Source organism: Chlamydotis macqueenii, chromosome 2 (assembly GCF_036417535.1).
Source record: "Chlamydotis macqueenii isolate bChlMac1 chromosome 2, bChlMac1.mat, whole genome shotgun sequence".
Taxonomy (NCBI): Eukaryota; Metazoa; Chordata; class Aves; order Otidiformes; family Otididae; genus Chlamydotis; species Chlamydotis macqueenii.
In genome coordinates, this window is record NC_141557.1 from 4,809,424 (window position 1) to 4,826,247 (window position 16,824).

At 50.1% G+C, this 16,824-nt stretch overlaps 1 protein-coding gene across 1 annotated transcript in view; it reads right to left on the reverse strand.

Moving 5' to 3' along the window:
• Nucleotides 1–5,031, reverse strand: part of LOC104487253 (mitogen-activated protein kinase kinase kinase 3-like) — an 81,312-nt gene extending 76,281 nt beyond the window's left edge. Inside the window, exon 1 of the mRNA XM_086742220.1 lies at nt 4,896–5,031. The gene's annotated coding sequence lies outside the window, so the exon portion shown is untranslated. The remainder of the gene's footprint in view (nt 1–4,895) is intronic.
• Between the last annotated feature and the right edge of the window lie 11,793 nt (nt 5,032–16,824).

Sequence of the window (16,824 nt, forward strand, 5' to 3'; positions counted from 1 at the left end):
CTCAACAGACATCCCAAAGAAGCAGCATCTTCTTCTGAACCTCCACACCGAGACGACAGCAGAAGAACTTGTAGGGTTCACTTTTGCACGAGACGTTTGGGCTAACAACCGTCACGTGTAAAACCTTCAGTAGTTCCTTGAGGATCTGTGAGCACTTGGAAGTCGCTGTGCAAGAAACACTTTCACGTGGACAAGACAAACGCAATCGCTCCAGGACAGTCTTAGTAGTGCAGGAGCACTCAAAGCTCAGGCACTGGAACAGGCTGCCCAAGGAAGTGGTGGAGTCACCATCGCTGGAGGTGTTCAAAAAAGGTGTAGATGTGGCACTTCAGGACTCGGTTTAGTGGACATGGTGTTAGGTTGATGATTGGACTTGATGATCTTGGAGGTCTTTTCCAACCTTAAAGATTCTATGAAAGCATTGCAGAGGCCACAAACACCCTTTAGCAGAGTTGGATTTGAGATATTCCTACCTCCTTCACAAAGACTTCTCTCACAAGTGACTTTCCCAAAGCAGAATCTTTTCTCCTCTGAATCATCTAGCTATCAATCAGATGACTTTTTGGTATTTAGCACGCAAGCTTCTGGCCACAGTAGGTTTGCAGAGCACCCCTAACCCACCCACCTAGGGCTATTTTTTCAAGCAATTTGGTGTTTAATCACTACCTGAACACTCAACCCATCCTTCCACCCCCTCCGAGGACCTGGCCCACACACAGGCTGTTTACACAGCAACCCACGCGATAGCTCAGCCGGCTCCTTCCAGGATCCGGCCCGTGCTGCCGGGCACGGCACACGGCACTCATTGCCAACCGGACTTTGTTCCGTGCAGCTTCTACGGTGCCAAGCCAAACCCTGGCTCAGCTCCACCTGGGGTTTCATTGCCGTGGGGCTTGTCCTTCCTGGGCTGCCCCAGATCATCTTGCAGAGTGGAGAGTAGAAAATTAGGGGAGTGTCGCGGAAGTGACAATTAGTTCTGCATAAAATGGTAGCCAACCTGGGTTTTAACTCAGGAGAGCAGGACAGGCTCCAACCTACTATGGATTCTCATTAAATTCAGAGTCCCTTGGATCTCCCAGGGTAGGAAAAAGTTTGAGGAAGGCATGTTGGGGAGATGAATCCTCCACTTTTGGGGGGTACGGGTATACTTTTCACTTCTAAAAGCCTCAGAAAGTCCAGGTCAAATGCTGTCATCCCAAGCGCTCTGGGAACATAAGCTGAGACCGGACACAGCAATGACATGGAACAGCGTGTCCCCACCCCAGGTCACAGAGAGAGGGAAGCAGGGGGAAGAGCTGCGAGCAGCCGCAGGGCTCAACCATGAACCCACATGCCCTCAGCTCGCTGAACCCTTCCACCGCAACCACTGCGGCACCGCGCGAGCCGGCTTTGGGCCAAACTCCTCCATAGGTCCCCACCGCAGACCATGCCGACGCTGCATCTTCCACCATCCCGGGCTCAGCTTGGCCCCAAGCCCTGCGGCTCCAGGGAAAGCTCCTGGACCAACAGCCCCAACGCTGAAAGAGAGCAGGGAGCCGTGTACCCCCAGCCTGCAGCCCCAAAACTCCGCGCCAGCCCTGCTACATTTCTTCTCTTGCTCTCCCTTCCCATTTAACCAGTCTTCTGCAGGGCATAGCGGCTTTGAAGAGCATCTGTTTTAAAGGAGATCTTTGCTTTTTCTTTCTTGCCTCATTACAGATGAGCTAGGACAGACCGATTCAGTCAGACACCGGTGCCATTTTAGTGACTAACGGGCAGATTACTTCACCAGACCACATCAGAGCTGCGAGGACAGAGAGAAAACAAAGAAAAACGCTCACCTATCCATGCTCACACGTGCTCACTCGCACCTTCACAGACAGAAAAGCCCTCGTCTTGTCCCTCCGATGCTCACCGCAGCATTCACCACATCAGACGAAGGCTCACGCCGCGCGGGGTACAGGGTAAGCCCGCAGAGACAGCATGTTTCGGGTACAACCGAGATGATATTCGGTACCTCTGCATCTCGTATCACACTCAAAGGCAGACGTGGTCCTAACACAGCGTGCACCCCGCCAAAAAAAAAAGCCTGGTCACTCATTTCCCTTGTGGAATTTCAACAGGAAAATAAAGAAAGTCTGAGGACCGAGAATGAACCTGCCAGGTTCAGGATCTGTGAGCCATTTTTAGCTTTTCTGAAGAGTGTCTGAGGAAATTAAAAAAAAAAAAGTTGAATTCCATATTCCTCTTCTTAGGGCTCCGTAATGCATTTTCCATCTCCCCGGTGCACAGCTGACATTCTGCGCATTTCTGCGCACGCTGCACTTGGCCTGCACTACGCGCGGAGAAGGGAGGGGAAGGGACTGAGCCCAGCAGCCTCCTGCTGCTGTCAGGCATCGGCGAGCCCCAGCCCCGGCGCCCGCAGCTCCCCTCCGCGGGAGCCGGGCTGCCGAGGGCTCGGCCACCTCCCGAGAAAGGCTGGCGCATGGGATGCGTGTCCCTCTCCTGCGCTGGATCTCGGGATCTAAAAGAGTCCAGAGATTCGTAGAGAAAGAAAACGTGTTTCCTTAGACCAGATGAACCGTACAGGCTGAACTGTAGTTTTTTATTTTTCTTTTTCCTTTTCTTTCAGATTATCTCCTCCATTAGAAGAGCCAAGGTAAGCTCAGAGCAATCGCTCGCTCCTAATTCTCAGCCCGGAGGTTTTCTGCTTCTGTGCATAGACAGGCTGCACGCTCCGAAGCCAGTCCGCGTTCACGGAGCAGTCTAATAAAAGACATCCCTTCTAACAGCAAAGCCTGACTCACTTCCCTCTAGCCTCCACCAGCAGGTCTCCAACGGCAGGACCAGGTCAACCAGTACAGAAAATCCTGCCAGCTCTCACGCTGGTCCTCGCATCCAGCTGGGGAGAGCAAGGCTGGAAGCACATCGCCTTCCGTGCCGCGGCAGCACGCTCCATCCCGCTGGGAAGCCAGAGACACCGTGCAATCTTCGCCAGCATCTTCCCGACAGGAAAACTCAGAAAATGCATCAAGTCTAAGCTACATGCCAACACCATGAAGCATCATCAAGCGACAGCAACATTGGATGGAGAAAGGACTGCGGTCCTCTGGCTGCCGTAACCTCCGGCTCTTTGCGATGCAGTCCCTCCATCCCGGATGAAAATCCAGACTACATCCCTTCGTGTGAACGCATCTCCCTCATGGGCTCTAACAGCCTCCGAAAAAAGAAACGCATCGCTCACCAGCACACGTTGACAGGGCACAGCTGTGGGTTTCTGAGGGAGATTTAAGACCCATGGAAAAAAACTGCAGTACCAAAACCAGTTTAGAGAGGGAAGGCATAAAAGAGCCTTTAACTCCACATCCCAGCAGGCTGGCAGCTCATCCAGCCTCGCGTCCTGCCTCCAACAGAAGAGCTTTTACAAGCTGCAAAACCTTCCTAGGGCAAAGGCTGTGCCCAGCTGCGGAGGTGTGTATGCCCCGGGAAACCCTGAACCCCTGGTTATAACCAGTGTCAAATTCCGGTTCTGGAAACCGGACCGTCCGACGCAGGTACCACAAGACACAGGGATCTCCCCCACACCTGAGGAACAGCTTCCAAGAGCTGCGCTCCAGACGTGGATCCTGCACGGAGCTGCATCAAACAGCATGTGCCGGAATGGAAATAAATTCACAAGGTGCTACAGAAGGAAATTCCCCCAAACTGCTCGCGCTCACCAAAGAAGCGAAAGAGTTTGACCCTGGAAATCCCCGAGATCCCTCAAATTCCACACAAATCCAAAGCCTCCAAATCCCAAGTGAGGCCCACATTTTCGATCCGTGCACCGGCAACGCATGCAGACCCTGCAGCGAACCAGGAGCGCGTCTACTTCCAAAAAACCACCGGATCACAAGACAGGAATTGAAGAGGAGGATAAAAGCAGCAGCCGAGGGGGAAACCACTCTCCAAAACGCGTCGGGGCCGGCGAGAGACGCGCTTGGCCGCCGTGCGCGACCTGGCGAGCCGTCCGGCCGGCGCACACCCACTCGTGTTGGCACAGGGCTCCCACCTCCGCTCCCACCCGGCCGTGGAGGGCTGAGGTTTGGCATCGGCTGAACAAATCCTCCCGGAACACCGTGGCGTGGCTCCCCACCACAGCCGCTCGCTCCGTCCAGGTGGAAATCCAGCTTCCCAGCTCCGCCGGCCGACGCGGTCACTCACGCCACGCGAGTACCGGCTTTGTCGCCCACGGGGGTTCGTGCCCATGGCAGAGCCTTCCTCCTCAGCGCTCGCCTCATCCTCACCGCTCGGGATAGGCTCCGTGCTGGGAGGACTTTGGAGGGCGAGGACGAGCCGGGCATTCCCGCAGCTCCTTGGCACGGACACGACGCTTTCCATGGAAGCGGGACTCGAGCGATTCGTAGCCAGCACCATACCCGCTGCCCCAATTAACGCACCCCGAAAACGGGACGGTCTGTGCGGGTCTGATCCCGGCTTTCGCTGTCAGACAGGGACAGGCTGCCAGGCTGACTCATGGCACCAGGCACCAACCTGGGAAAAAGGAGTTACGGAGCCGAAACCCAGCGCGGTAACGCAAACCGAGGGCTGTGCGGGGAAGGTAAATCCCCAAAGCGGGGACAGGTCCTCCCCGTGTCCAGCACCCACGCACACGGCCCCCCCACGGGGGTGGGGAGCCGCTCCAACCCCCTGCTCGCCCCCCCTCCCCGCCTTCCCAAACCCAGCCCCAGACAAGCTCCCACTTGCAAAACTGGAAAAGGGGAAAAAAAAAAAAAAAAAGACACCGAAGCCAGACCTGGCTGCAAAACTCTAGGTTACCGCCGCGAAAAAGACAATTAAAAAAAAAAAAATTAAAAGAGCCAAATAAACCACCAGCAGCCGCTGCAGGGACCTACCGTCCCCGGGGAGAGACTTACCGGTCTGGCTACCCGCGGCGGGACATGCCCGGCGGCGCGGAGCTTCCCGCTCACAGCGCCTGGCTCGGCTCGGCACGGTTCGGTTCGGCTCGGCTCGGCACGGTTCGGGTCGGCTCCGCTCGGCTGGGTTCGGCTCCGCTCGGCTGGGTTCGGCTCCGCTCGGCGCGGCGCGGCGGCAGCAGCGGGGCACGGGGCGGTGCACAAAAGCGGGAGGAAGCGGTGACGCGCGGCGGCGCCGCGGCCAATGGGGCGGTGGCGGGGGCGGCCCCGGTACGGGCGGGGGGGTGGCGCGCTGCGCCGCTAGGGGGCGTCCCCGTAGCGGGGGGATGGAGCCCAGCCCGGCCCGCGGGGCAGCTCCGAGCGTGGGGGGATCCCGCAGCCCCTCCCGCAGCCTCGCTCGGTGCCGGTGGGGTTTCCCCGGCCCCGCTGTCCCGGTTGGGCAGCGGGGGAGCCCCCGCCTCTGCTTTCAGGAAGAGTGGAAGTTGACGTGCTGCTCTGCAGGTGAGGGTCTCTGGGACCTTCTGGAACAGGGGGGCTGGGGCCAAGCTGTCCCACTCAGGGTAAAGTTGGAAAACCAGGAGATGATGAAAAATAGTGATGAAACCTCCTGAATCCGGGAGATGGGGCTTCGTGACATGGAGCTGCTGGAGCGGGTCCAGAGGAGGCCACAAAGATGGTCAGAGGGCTGGAGCACCTCTGCTGTGAGGCCAGGCTGAGAGAGCTGGGGCTGTTCAGCCTGGAGAAGAGGAGGCTCCGGGGAGACCTTAGAGCGGCCTTCCAGTACCTCAAGGGGGCCTACAGGAAAGATGGGGACAGTTATTTCAGGAGGGCCTGTTGTGACAGGACAAGGGGTAATGGTTTTAAGATAGAGGGAGGTAGATTCTGATTAGGTATTAGGAAAAATTTTTTTACACTGAGGGTGGTAGAGCACTGTCCCAGGTTGCCCAGAGAGGTGGTGGATGCCCCATCCCTGGAAACATTCCAGGCCAGGTTGGACGGGGCTCTGAGCAGCCTGATCTGGTTGGAGATGTCCCTGCTCCTTGCAGGGGGGTTGGACCAGATGGCCTTTATAGGTCCCTTCCAACCCAAACCATTCCATGATTCTATGGGTTGAAGCACTGGAGAAGCTGGTAAAACCTTGCTGCAGTGTAGCTTTCTGCAGTGCCCAGCTTTCTCCACACCACGAGGATGTGAAGACAGGGTGAAGGGATTGTTCTCCGATAACTTGGTTTGGTTCTGCCTCTTCTCATAAAATCACAGAATTATAGAATGGTTAGGGTTGGAAGGGACCTTCAAAGCCATAGTTAAGACCAAGGGGTGGGGGAAGGCTCTTGGCTGATTCCAGGCTCTGACCCGTTGTGGCACCTTGCTCTCCAAAACAGCTCAGGGCTCCTTGGGAGGCAGAGCAGCCTCTGGGCTGCTCCAGTTTCCACCCGCCTGTTCCAAACTCCTTTGTGTGTCCAGATCCTTTGGATCTGCCTGTCTGTACGTGGAGAACCAACGATGGTATAAAGGCAAAATTCGCCCCCGAGCAAAGGGCCAACAAGAGCCTTGTGCCTGAAAGACAGATGGAAGTGCTGCCCGAGTTTTGTACCGGTTGTCACTCAGACTGGTGGGAGAGAGAAAGTGCACGTAGACAACGGAAAAAGTAGGTAAGAATAATTTTCTGATTATTTCCCTGTTTCCCCATTTAGTAAAAGTGTTGTGGAGAGGAACAGGAACAAAGGCAGTTCAAGATTTTGGTGGGGAGGAGAGAAAAAAAATGAGCAGAATCCTAAACTCAGACCCATTCCCCTCAAGTTTTTCAGGACTTGCTGCTGCAGGAAAGTTGGAGCCGTTGCCTATAAAGGCAATAGAAACCCCATCAGGGACCCCTCCTGAGAGATTCAGATCTCACAGCCTCGTATACAATCGCCTGACCTATTAATAAAATCCATAGAAACCGATTCTGTATATACCAAATAACAGCAGATGGCTCCAGCCCAAACCGCTCCGGGTTCCCTCACTCCATAAATGATTTTACTAGGGCCAGTCGTGCTCTTGATGTAATTGAATAGGCTTCACTCTTTTTCTCTCTCCCTCCCCCTCCCCAGAATATTTGTGCAGCTTACGGAGAGACATCCAGGGGGATCAAGCTGTTGCTGGAAGGAACCTCTGACTCCAGCTTGCCTCATCCGTTTGGGAAGCGGCGTAAGTCTATCCTAAGCCACCTGGCTCTGGGAAGGAGGTTGCTTTTCTCTGCACCTTCCCTCTAACAAGAGTTTTTATAACGTTCTGGTAACTTGGCACATGTGAAATGTTTTGGCTGCTGCCCATTGGGGATGCACGTCATGAATTCTTGTGCTGCAGAAGCCTTTCTGAAATAAATCACATGTGTTTACCTTGGGAACCAGGCACAGGACCCCAAAACCTCAGGTTCAAGTATGATAAGGCACTAAGCGACAAGCAGCTCCCTTAAAACCTCCTGGTTTTAATGGGAATCGGTTAGGCAAGCACCAGTCACTGCTGAAAACTCCTTCCAGGCAGCTTCTCCTTTCTGAACCTGTTTGATGCCCCAGGAATCCCGCTACGGAGATTTCGGTTCTGTGGTGTTCCTGAACGATAAAAGGATCGTCACGCGTGTAAAGCCCGTTTCCGTTGATGTCAACAGCTCTCTGCCGATGGGCGTGCTAAGGATCTGCCCCCGGATTCTGCCTCCTCCAGTTTCTCTTGAAAACATTTACGAAGCCTGGCAGACGAACAGATGGAGGTGTGTGACTGCGCATAGTTTCACGTGTTCTCCTACGAATGCTGGCTGGCAGCCTTCTCCATGTTTCTGGAGGGGAATGAAAAACCCGGGAGAGAGCGCACAGTGGAGAGCACTGGGAAAACCAGTGTGTTGCAGACAGTGGTTGTAGTGGCCCCATATGGGGAAATAAAATAGATACGGAGCTATTCTCTGTCCCTGAGGACAACAGGCATGGCATACCTTGTACCCATACAGCCAAACTCTCCCTTCTTTTCCAAAACAGTGTCCAAACTGCCATTAGGAAACACTCCTTGGAGCATGCTGTCCCACACCATGATGGTGTATGTGCCAGCTGACACGGTGAAAACCACGCTACGCATAAAATGTTTAGATGTGGGCTCCGATTCTTCTTAGTTGACTGGCGTACATGTTGGAGTGGATGTGAAGGACTATACCATCCCAATAATGTCTTTAATGAGAAGTTTGATGGCACAAGTGGGTAATAGCGAGCTGAAAGAAAAGCTGATTGTTCATCTGCAGACCAAGAACTTTGCAAATCACAGGCTCTTCTATTTATGCATCTCCTTGAATGACGTAAGCATTAGTATTTGCTGTGGGAAGAAAAAGGAGAAGATATTTGGCTTTTACCTAACTGCTACTATTTTGGGCTGTGTAAGGGTTCCTGCAGGAAGTGAACACAGGTCCCAGAGCACCGACCCAATTCTTCTGTGACTGAGTATGCTCCGTCTAACCTGAAATTCTCCCATGCCTTCTGTTTGATATAATATCCTTTCTTGCTTCCTGTCCTGAACTGCAGCATAAAGCCGTTGTGTGCTGTGAGCCGGCTGTCAGGCTTTCTCTCCCATCGACACGGCTGCATATTGACTGTGGGTGAAATAATTCCTATACTTAGTCTGCAAACTGTAAAGGAATGATGCCGTCTTGATGTAAAGAAAAGAAACTAATTACTCGGAAAGCGCGTGCTGCTTCCTAGCAAGAGGCTGGAGCTGGGAGTGGACTGGAGTGGGATTTCAGCACGTAGACACAAGCCCGCGATGCCGAAACCTCTGCATGGCAGCGCTTGGACTTGGCAGACTTGCGTTGGCTGCAGCTCCTCGTCATCCAAGATTAATCACGGATCTGCTGTTTGCTGTGGAAAAGCAGGTGGAAAAAGTGGGCTAGAGCTATCCTGTGTCCCTCCTAATGATACTGCGCACAGAGAAGCCACGTTTATTTTGCTTAAATATTCCCTCATTTCCTATATGTTCTGACTGCCGCAAAGCTGAGCGAGTCAGGGACTGCCTGACAGATCAACCTGGTCAGGACTCACAGACCACACGTGTCAGCGTTCTTCGGGGGTTTGGGCTGGTCCCAGAACATGGCTGAATGTATGCAGATGCCAAGATGTGCTGTTATGAAAGTCCTCACAACCAGCAAGGGCAACAAGTCGTTTCTCCGGCTTGATGGGTTTTGAAAACTTTCCTCTCTGATGGCACAACTGTCATTGTCACAAACAGCTGGTAACACCTCCTGCCCACATAACAAATTAACCTCATGGGTTAGAGCTTGGGTTTATACCCCGTCAGGCTGGGGAGGAGATCCTGGGCTCCTTCCCAGGCTCAGTGTACGGGATATTTCCAGCACCCACTCCAGCGTAAGAGGTAGGTGGCAGCAGCAGCAACTGAATTTTGAAAGGAAAGGGTGAGTCCTGCACTTGAAGATAAAATGCAGGGGCCTCTTCTAGAGGAGAAGGAGCAGAGCATGAAGATCCAGGAGCAGAGGTGCATTCTCCATGCCCATCGACCACTTGGGAGTACTGCACCACCCCATCTTGGAGGCTTAGAAAGTTGTTCTGTGAAGGGGTCAGAGCAGAAGGGTGCCCCCCAGCCCTCTCTGAGGCAGCATTTGCGTCCGTCCACCTAGCCATACACAGGTGACAGGAGAGATTTTTCAGATTTTAAGAAACAAACGCTGAAGGCTAAGTGTGACACACAGAGGAAGGTAGCAGCAGGCAGCAGCCAGCAGTGTTGATCAACCAAAAGGAAAAAGTTTTAACTCCTATTTCTTTTAAGCTGAGTGTAACTACAGTGAGATTGAGTTGTGTGGATGTTTTGTTTTTTTTTTTTTTTTTACTGGTAGTCATCACATGCACTTTCATAGCTGAATGTAAGTTTCCACGCTGTCTTTGTTCCATGACTCACCTTCTCTACCCAAACAGAGGGAAAAACATCTCCAAAAAGGACAAAGTGAAAGTGAAGAGGATCTGATTTCTGGGTGGGCTGTTAAGCAAATGTCGCTGGAGAGCCTTTATCTGTGATGCTTTTTCACGCGTGCGTGGAGCTTGGAATTTGTGTCATCCAAACGGTATTTACAAGGTGACTCTGTATATCACACTGGTGAAAGGTGTGGAGCTGAAAGCCCTGGCAAGTTATATTACCTGTGTGCAAGCAGACCCAGTTTAAACTTTCTCTGGTAAGGCCAGAACTATCCCAGAATATTTATGGGTTCATCTGGCACCTGAATATTGTGGAAAATAGCACAAGAAATACTGTCCTTGTAGCATTTGCAGGTGAAACTGCAAGAAAGCCAAAAATCGCTGGGGACATCCTGCACTTCCACATCTCAGAAAGTTCAGAGAAAATCTTGATACTTTTCCTGAAAAGAACCAAGCTTCTCTACCCTGCAACTGGCTCCTCTTGAATAGAGTCTAAGGAGTAAGAGCAGGACTGAAAGCACCGTCCAGACATGGGTTTAGCTATGTGTGTGCAGCCTGCCCCGTTCTTTGTCGCCACTGACTTCAACAGGATTTTGCTCTTTGAGAATATGACCCTGTTTCTCTAATCCCTCTCCTGATTTGAAAGGTAACCAACCTACAGGGGTTTAGTCAAAGCCACCCATTATAATCACTGGATTACAGCTGCCATTTCAGTTAGTATTTTGCACTCCTTACTGTATTCTTGACAAAGAAGGTCCTACCAGAACCCTTCAGGCATATTTGTATTCCTGCAGCTGAAAGTGAATCATGTACGAGCAGCCATCGAGCCTGAGTTTCTTTGTATTTCTTCCCATCCACCCACGTGGAGCTGGATTTTAGGTGACAGATATCAAGGGAAGTAGAGACTGATTTACCACAACTGGGATCTCTCCCATTGGCCATAAATTTATCTGCACACATCAAGTGGAAATCTACAGTTTTTTCCTTTACATCTGTCACAAGGGGGAAGAAATCACCGAAACAATCAAAACCTGACTGTTTACACATGTTTTGTTTAATAAGTGGACTTGTATAGAAACTTGCAGCACTGTTGCACAGACAGCTCCCATAAATCTCTTATCACAAAAGCCATATGTCCTCATTTCCTCATCTGTGGTAAAATGCAAGCAGCGGCGCTTCGATAATTAGGAAGCTGGAGGTAAACCACTCAGCATCCAGCAGTAGGAAAGTGTATATGGGTGAAGGTTACAAAACACAAAACAGAGCAGTTTGATTTCGAGTGGTGTCACTTGTCTGTACAACTTTCCACTGCGTGACTGCTGTTACCATGTTAACAAGCCAATCCCTCCGTGGAGGGGATACTGGAGAAACTGGAAACGTCTGAGAGGTGCCTGATCTTCCCCATTCGGTTTGGTCTGAGCTGCCAGCTTGGTTGCTCAGCTTTGCTGGGCATTTATCCTTCGCTTGAAAAGGACTCAGAATCTCACCTCGAAATGCAGCGAACTGACCTTCTCCCATTTAAGTCCCTTTGATACGATCTCCAGACACGTAGAGGGGCAGAAGAGCATCCATGGACGGTCCTGTGAAAAACCATCTCATCAGATGGATGGCAGAGTGGGGGATGCCCTGTTCTCTGCGTGGAGCTAATACGGTTTCACCTGAGAGGAAGGAGCAGAAGAGTCCCACAGAACCACTCAGCCTTCTCCCTTACCAAAAACTCGGACAATTGTCATCTGCATCCCTTGTTTGACACTGGTAAGCCAAGCCAGTGTCACTCACTAACTTTTAACTTCACCCAAGTGTTTCCATAAAGCTATTCCGAGATCAATAAAAAAATAACTGAGTGCATACAATTAGCATAGCTGCCATTATGGCATGTCTGAGTCCTTCCAATCTTTTATTTTTTTCCAAAAAGAAGACATTTCCTAAATTTCAGATCAGCCAGCCATGGTGAAATGCCCTTTTGCCCAGCTTGGTGTGCTTTGTGTAAGGGGTATTTATTTAATCCATCTGAAACTACATGAGAAAGGAGAGAAATATCCCGGCGGCGAGATAAGATGATTATCTTCCTGGCAAACAATAGGAACACGGTCAAAATTAAAAATAATTTGATTGCAAATAGGAAGCCTAGTAAAGCAGCAGGACTAGAGGAAACATGACTAATTTTTTTTTTAGCTTTTCTGAACTCACACAGCAGAGCTTTGCAAGAGCCATAACTTTGAAATATAGATCTGTAGAAAACCCATGGGGGGAGGATGGCAACAATCCAGCTGCAGTAGTACAATAGGGGCAAGTTAATGCAGCTGGTAGATCCGACCTAAATGGCTAAATAGCAACAGACAAAAGCTATTTTAGGTGTAATTTGGAGGGGACCACGGTAAATACGATCTGGGGAGGAGTGGAGAAAGTGAAGGCTTTTTTCTCGACTCTTTTTTTGTTTCCATTCATTTGGCATTGTCCTCGGCAACACGATGCCAGTGTTGCCTGCAGAATCAGTACCAAGCTCTCCGTGCAAGCCCGTGGGCCAGCACTTTACATCCTGGGTCAGTGCTGGTTCTTCTCGTCTCCAGCCAAGGTCTTTACTTTCTGCAGGGGAAGGAGGAGTTGGCTGCAGGACCACAGTGACCTTGGGATTTGTCTCCGAGAGAAAATTCTAATAGATGTGAAACCTGTACAGTGGCCCTTATAAAGGTATTTCCTTCTGATAATGATTACCTGGCAAAAGTGTTTCTCCGATTCCCAGAAATACTGCGTACTAAAGTACTGCTTCCTTAAAACAAAACTCCACGTGAACCAACCTCTATCCGGTGGGGCTGCAAAGAAGAAAGTGCTGTATAGGACAGCTGTTCCTCAGGATCCATGGCAGGACTCCAACATCTTCCTCTGTCCCAGACAGTGCTCGGATCTGCTGTAGATGTGCTGCTGAGCTGGGTGGACACTGAGACTCACCTAGGCTGCAGTTCTTCTTGTCCTTGCATCACAGCCTGCGTGTCAGAAATGGCCTAGGGACTATTGATTTAACCTGGTGGACAGTAACATTTGGATCTGTGTTTTCAAATGTCTAAGATTATTTGACGGCATCCTTCTATAAATGTTACTGTCTGGAATATTCTGTGCTTTGATTAGCGTTGTTAGAGATGGGTCTCTGATATGAAGGCAGACAACACTCAAAATGCCCTGTGCCATAGGGAAGTGGTGTTACATCCATTTTACAGCAGAAGAAATTCTGCTGAAGCTAGAGGGTTGAAATCATCCGTTCCAAGAACACCGGGAGAAGCATGGATCAGAACACAACCAAGACATGATGTTCCCAGGCCTAGTTGTGACCACAAAACCACAATTTCTTTTTTTTTTTTTTTTTTCGCTTTAAAAGCCTTTCAAACTGACATTTTTAGTCAACTAAAGGTTGAAGCAAATCCTTGGTTAGCTCCACTCAAGTCACGCTGAATGACATCAGCCAAGGATGTGAGTATACTTAACTGGTATTAAGCTACTTCAGTGGCAGTTATGCATGGCGGATCCTTTACCTGGGTAGATATTTTTTCTCGTATTTTCGGGGCAGGTGAGAGTGTGTTGCAAACCCATCTGACAGCCATAAGCAGTAGCTGACACTAGATGCTAAGTGGTATTTAAGCCACTTGGCAAACCTCAGACAGGTCCAGTAATTGTAGGTGGATGAGAGCTTGCAGAAGGTCATTAGGTTCCCGATGGAGGAAATACTGCTGAAAGGCAGAAGAGGAAATGACAGATTTAATGAATAGTGGTCACAAGCTGAACTACAAAGAGCAACCGGTCTGTATGTTTTCCTGCAAGAATGATCGTAGCAGAATCAAGGCCAGATGGTCCCTGCACAGTACCTGATGGCAAGACCCCTCCAAACCAGAAGGCATGACAAATGGCAGCAGGGAAAAGTCTCTGACCAGTAAGAAGAGTGGCTGCATTTACGCAGGCAGTGAACTGAACTTTGAACAGAGCTATGTCCGTCTGCTTCCACCACAGAGGAGAATTCCAGGTCTTTTGCAGTCAAAACATAGAATGGTTTGGGTTGGAAGGGACCTTTAAAGGTCATCCAGTCCAACCCCCCTGCAAGGAGCAGGGACATCTCCAACCAGATCAGGTTGCTCAGAGCCCCATCCAACCTGGCCTTGAATGTTTCCAGGGATGGGGCATCCACCACCTCTCTGGGCAACCTGTGCGGGTGTTCTACCACTCTCAGCATAAAAATTTTTTTCCTTCTACCAAGTCTGAATCTACCTCCCTCTATTTTAAAACCATTACCCCTCATCCTGTCACAACAGGCCCTGCTGAAGAGTTTCTCCCCATCTTTCCTGTAGGCCCCCTTTAGGTACTGGAAGGCCGCTATAAGGTCTCCCTAGAGGAGCCTTCTCTTCTCCAGGCTGAACAGCCCCAGCTCTCTCAGCCTGTCCTCACAGGAGAGGTGCTCCAGCCCTCTCATCATCTTTGTGGTCTCCTCTGGACTCCCTCCAACTGGTCCATGTCCTTCTTATGTTGGGGGCTCCAGAACTGGACACAGTACTCCAGGTGGGGTCTCACCAGGTCTCAGCATTAAAGGCAGGTTGCTGTGGTTCAAAAAGCTGAAAGATAGATCTAGGTAGGGTATCAGATGTGCATGAAAAGAAAGAAGTGTTTCATGCTGGTGGACAGGATTTAGCATGCAACTCAAATCCAAGAAAATGAGATTATACTTGTCATAGTCAAAGAGACATTAGACGATATGCTTGGAAACAGTAGGACTTGTAACAGAATCACTCCAGTCTGTCTCTGAGCAGTGCTGCACTGTATGTTTCTATGCTTTTATGGTTTTATGCTTTTATGAAAACAGCTAATGATGACATGATTCAAGATTCTGTAGACGGCTCAGAGGGAGACTCAGTAAAACATCAAATAACGATGTCAAACTTTTCATGCATGACAAGCTAAATGCAAAGGGATCATTCTCAGACAGACTTAAAAGAAGCAACAGTTGTGAGTTGCTTCCAAAATGAAAGAGGAAATTATTCAGGCCAATTTGTTACCTTAAACATGTGAAACACCATCTGAATGAAGATGGTGGCATGCATCATTAATGAAGTTGGACACAGATGCTTGTGAACATGGACATCAATGGATGACGTGTCAGAAAATGAAACCAGTGATGCAATGGCGCAGCAATGCTGGAGGCAAACTGTCCATCTGACAAAAGCTTTATTGTCCTGGGGGAAGATCACCAAGTGCAAGTTTTTAACATAATCTAAACTTCTCAAAAGAATACCCAGCCAACCTGTCATAGTCACCTTCTACCTACACAGGTGGACCTGCTGCTGCTGTATCTGCTGTCTTAAAAGCTCTTCATGTTCAACAGGAGGCTGTCACTACTGCGGAAGACTTCTGCCTTCTCTTGCCTCAGTGCTTCATTGCAGCCTGTTTCAGTTTAGGAAAACAAAAATGCTGGTGTTTGTACGTTGTTGAACTTCCATCACAGCAAGATGGGAGAGGAGAGACGAGAAGGGGAGACGAGGGAAGGGGAGGCGAGGCAAGGCGGAAGCCATTTCTTGGAGGATACTTGAAAGAACAAAAATGACGGTGAAAAGCTTGTTCCCATCCATACTGGCATGGAGCTTGCTGGTATTGCAGTGCCTGTTGGCAAAGCTTCTCTGCTGGAACACCATCTTGGAGTAAAGAGACAGGTGTCAGTGGAAAAAATAGAACAAAGCTTTTGTTCTTCTTGACTGTGTACTTCTGAATGGAAAATCCAGGCAAGGAGACTGGAGAGCCCGCAGTTCACAATGCCAAGTCTCCTGGTTTCTAATTTTAGAACAAAGTACTCCTTACCACCACTTTCCCTAAACACCTCCGTTACACATATTTTCAGAGCATGATTTCATAAGGTCTCACAGAAGCAAGGACTGAGAAGGCATACATGCAAAATCTAAGAAGGAGAAACATCTGTGTAAGTAAAAAACTAGAATCCTTTATTATCAAGGTAGACTGCAGAGTCTGTCACGGTGCTTTTGCCACCACCGCAGTGTTGGACACCTTGCATCCTTTATATCTGCACAAATAGAAAGCTGGCAGAGACTCACTTGCTTTTAAACTCACTTTTGTTTAAAAGCAGGCATATCAAGAGTTCCAAATCTTCTCTCTTCTCTTTATTTATGTTGCAGAGGTTTCTGCTTAGTGGAAACCAGCCTTCTTTGCCCTTTCCAGGCAGTAGGGCACCTCTCTTTTGGACGCCCGTTAAATAAGACCTCTTGAAGTTGCAATGCAGGTGGGTGGCTGTCCAGCAGTTATGAGTAAGCTACAAGAGGATGTCATTATTGCCAGACTTGGCCCAGCTTAATGTCAACCAAGACATTGCGGGGGAAACCTGATTGCAAACTAAAGCAAAGCCAACTGCACTGTTTGTCCTTGTCCAAATGAAGGCAAACAGGGAAGATTTATAAATGATTCGTAAAATCCTTCCATTTCTATGGCATGTGCATTGCAAGCCGACAACAGTGTTTTCCTTGAGCACGAGCCAAAGTTTTGGCTCTACTTTTCTTTGACGAAACAGGAGCCCTCTGGGATGAGTCACTGGTTCTTGTAGCAGGCTGCAGGCTGCTGAGCCAGGAAAAGGAGCCCTTGTTGCACAGAAATCAGGAGATGATGTGTCATGTGGGTCACACGGGGAATCGGCATCACTTGCCAATGCAGACTGCAGGCAGACCTGCAGGCCTGGAGGGAGATGGAAATAAAACCAGGACTCCTCAGGACCCACTGGGGTTTGGGTATCACGTTTAATCTCTGGTGAGCGTTTAAGAGTCCATGTGGCTCCACCAAAAGCTCCACTTCAGCAATTCAGGCTCTTAAATGAGCTGCAGCAATTCATTTCTGTAAACCTGGATCCTCACCAACTCCCTGCAAGATGTTTACCCCTTCCCCATCCTCTCCCAGCCCAGGAAAAACAGTGGAGTTACCCCAGGGGAGCATGTGGCTGGGGTCCTCTG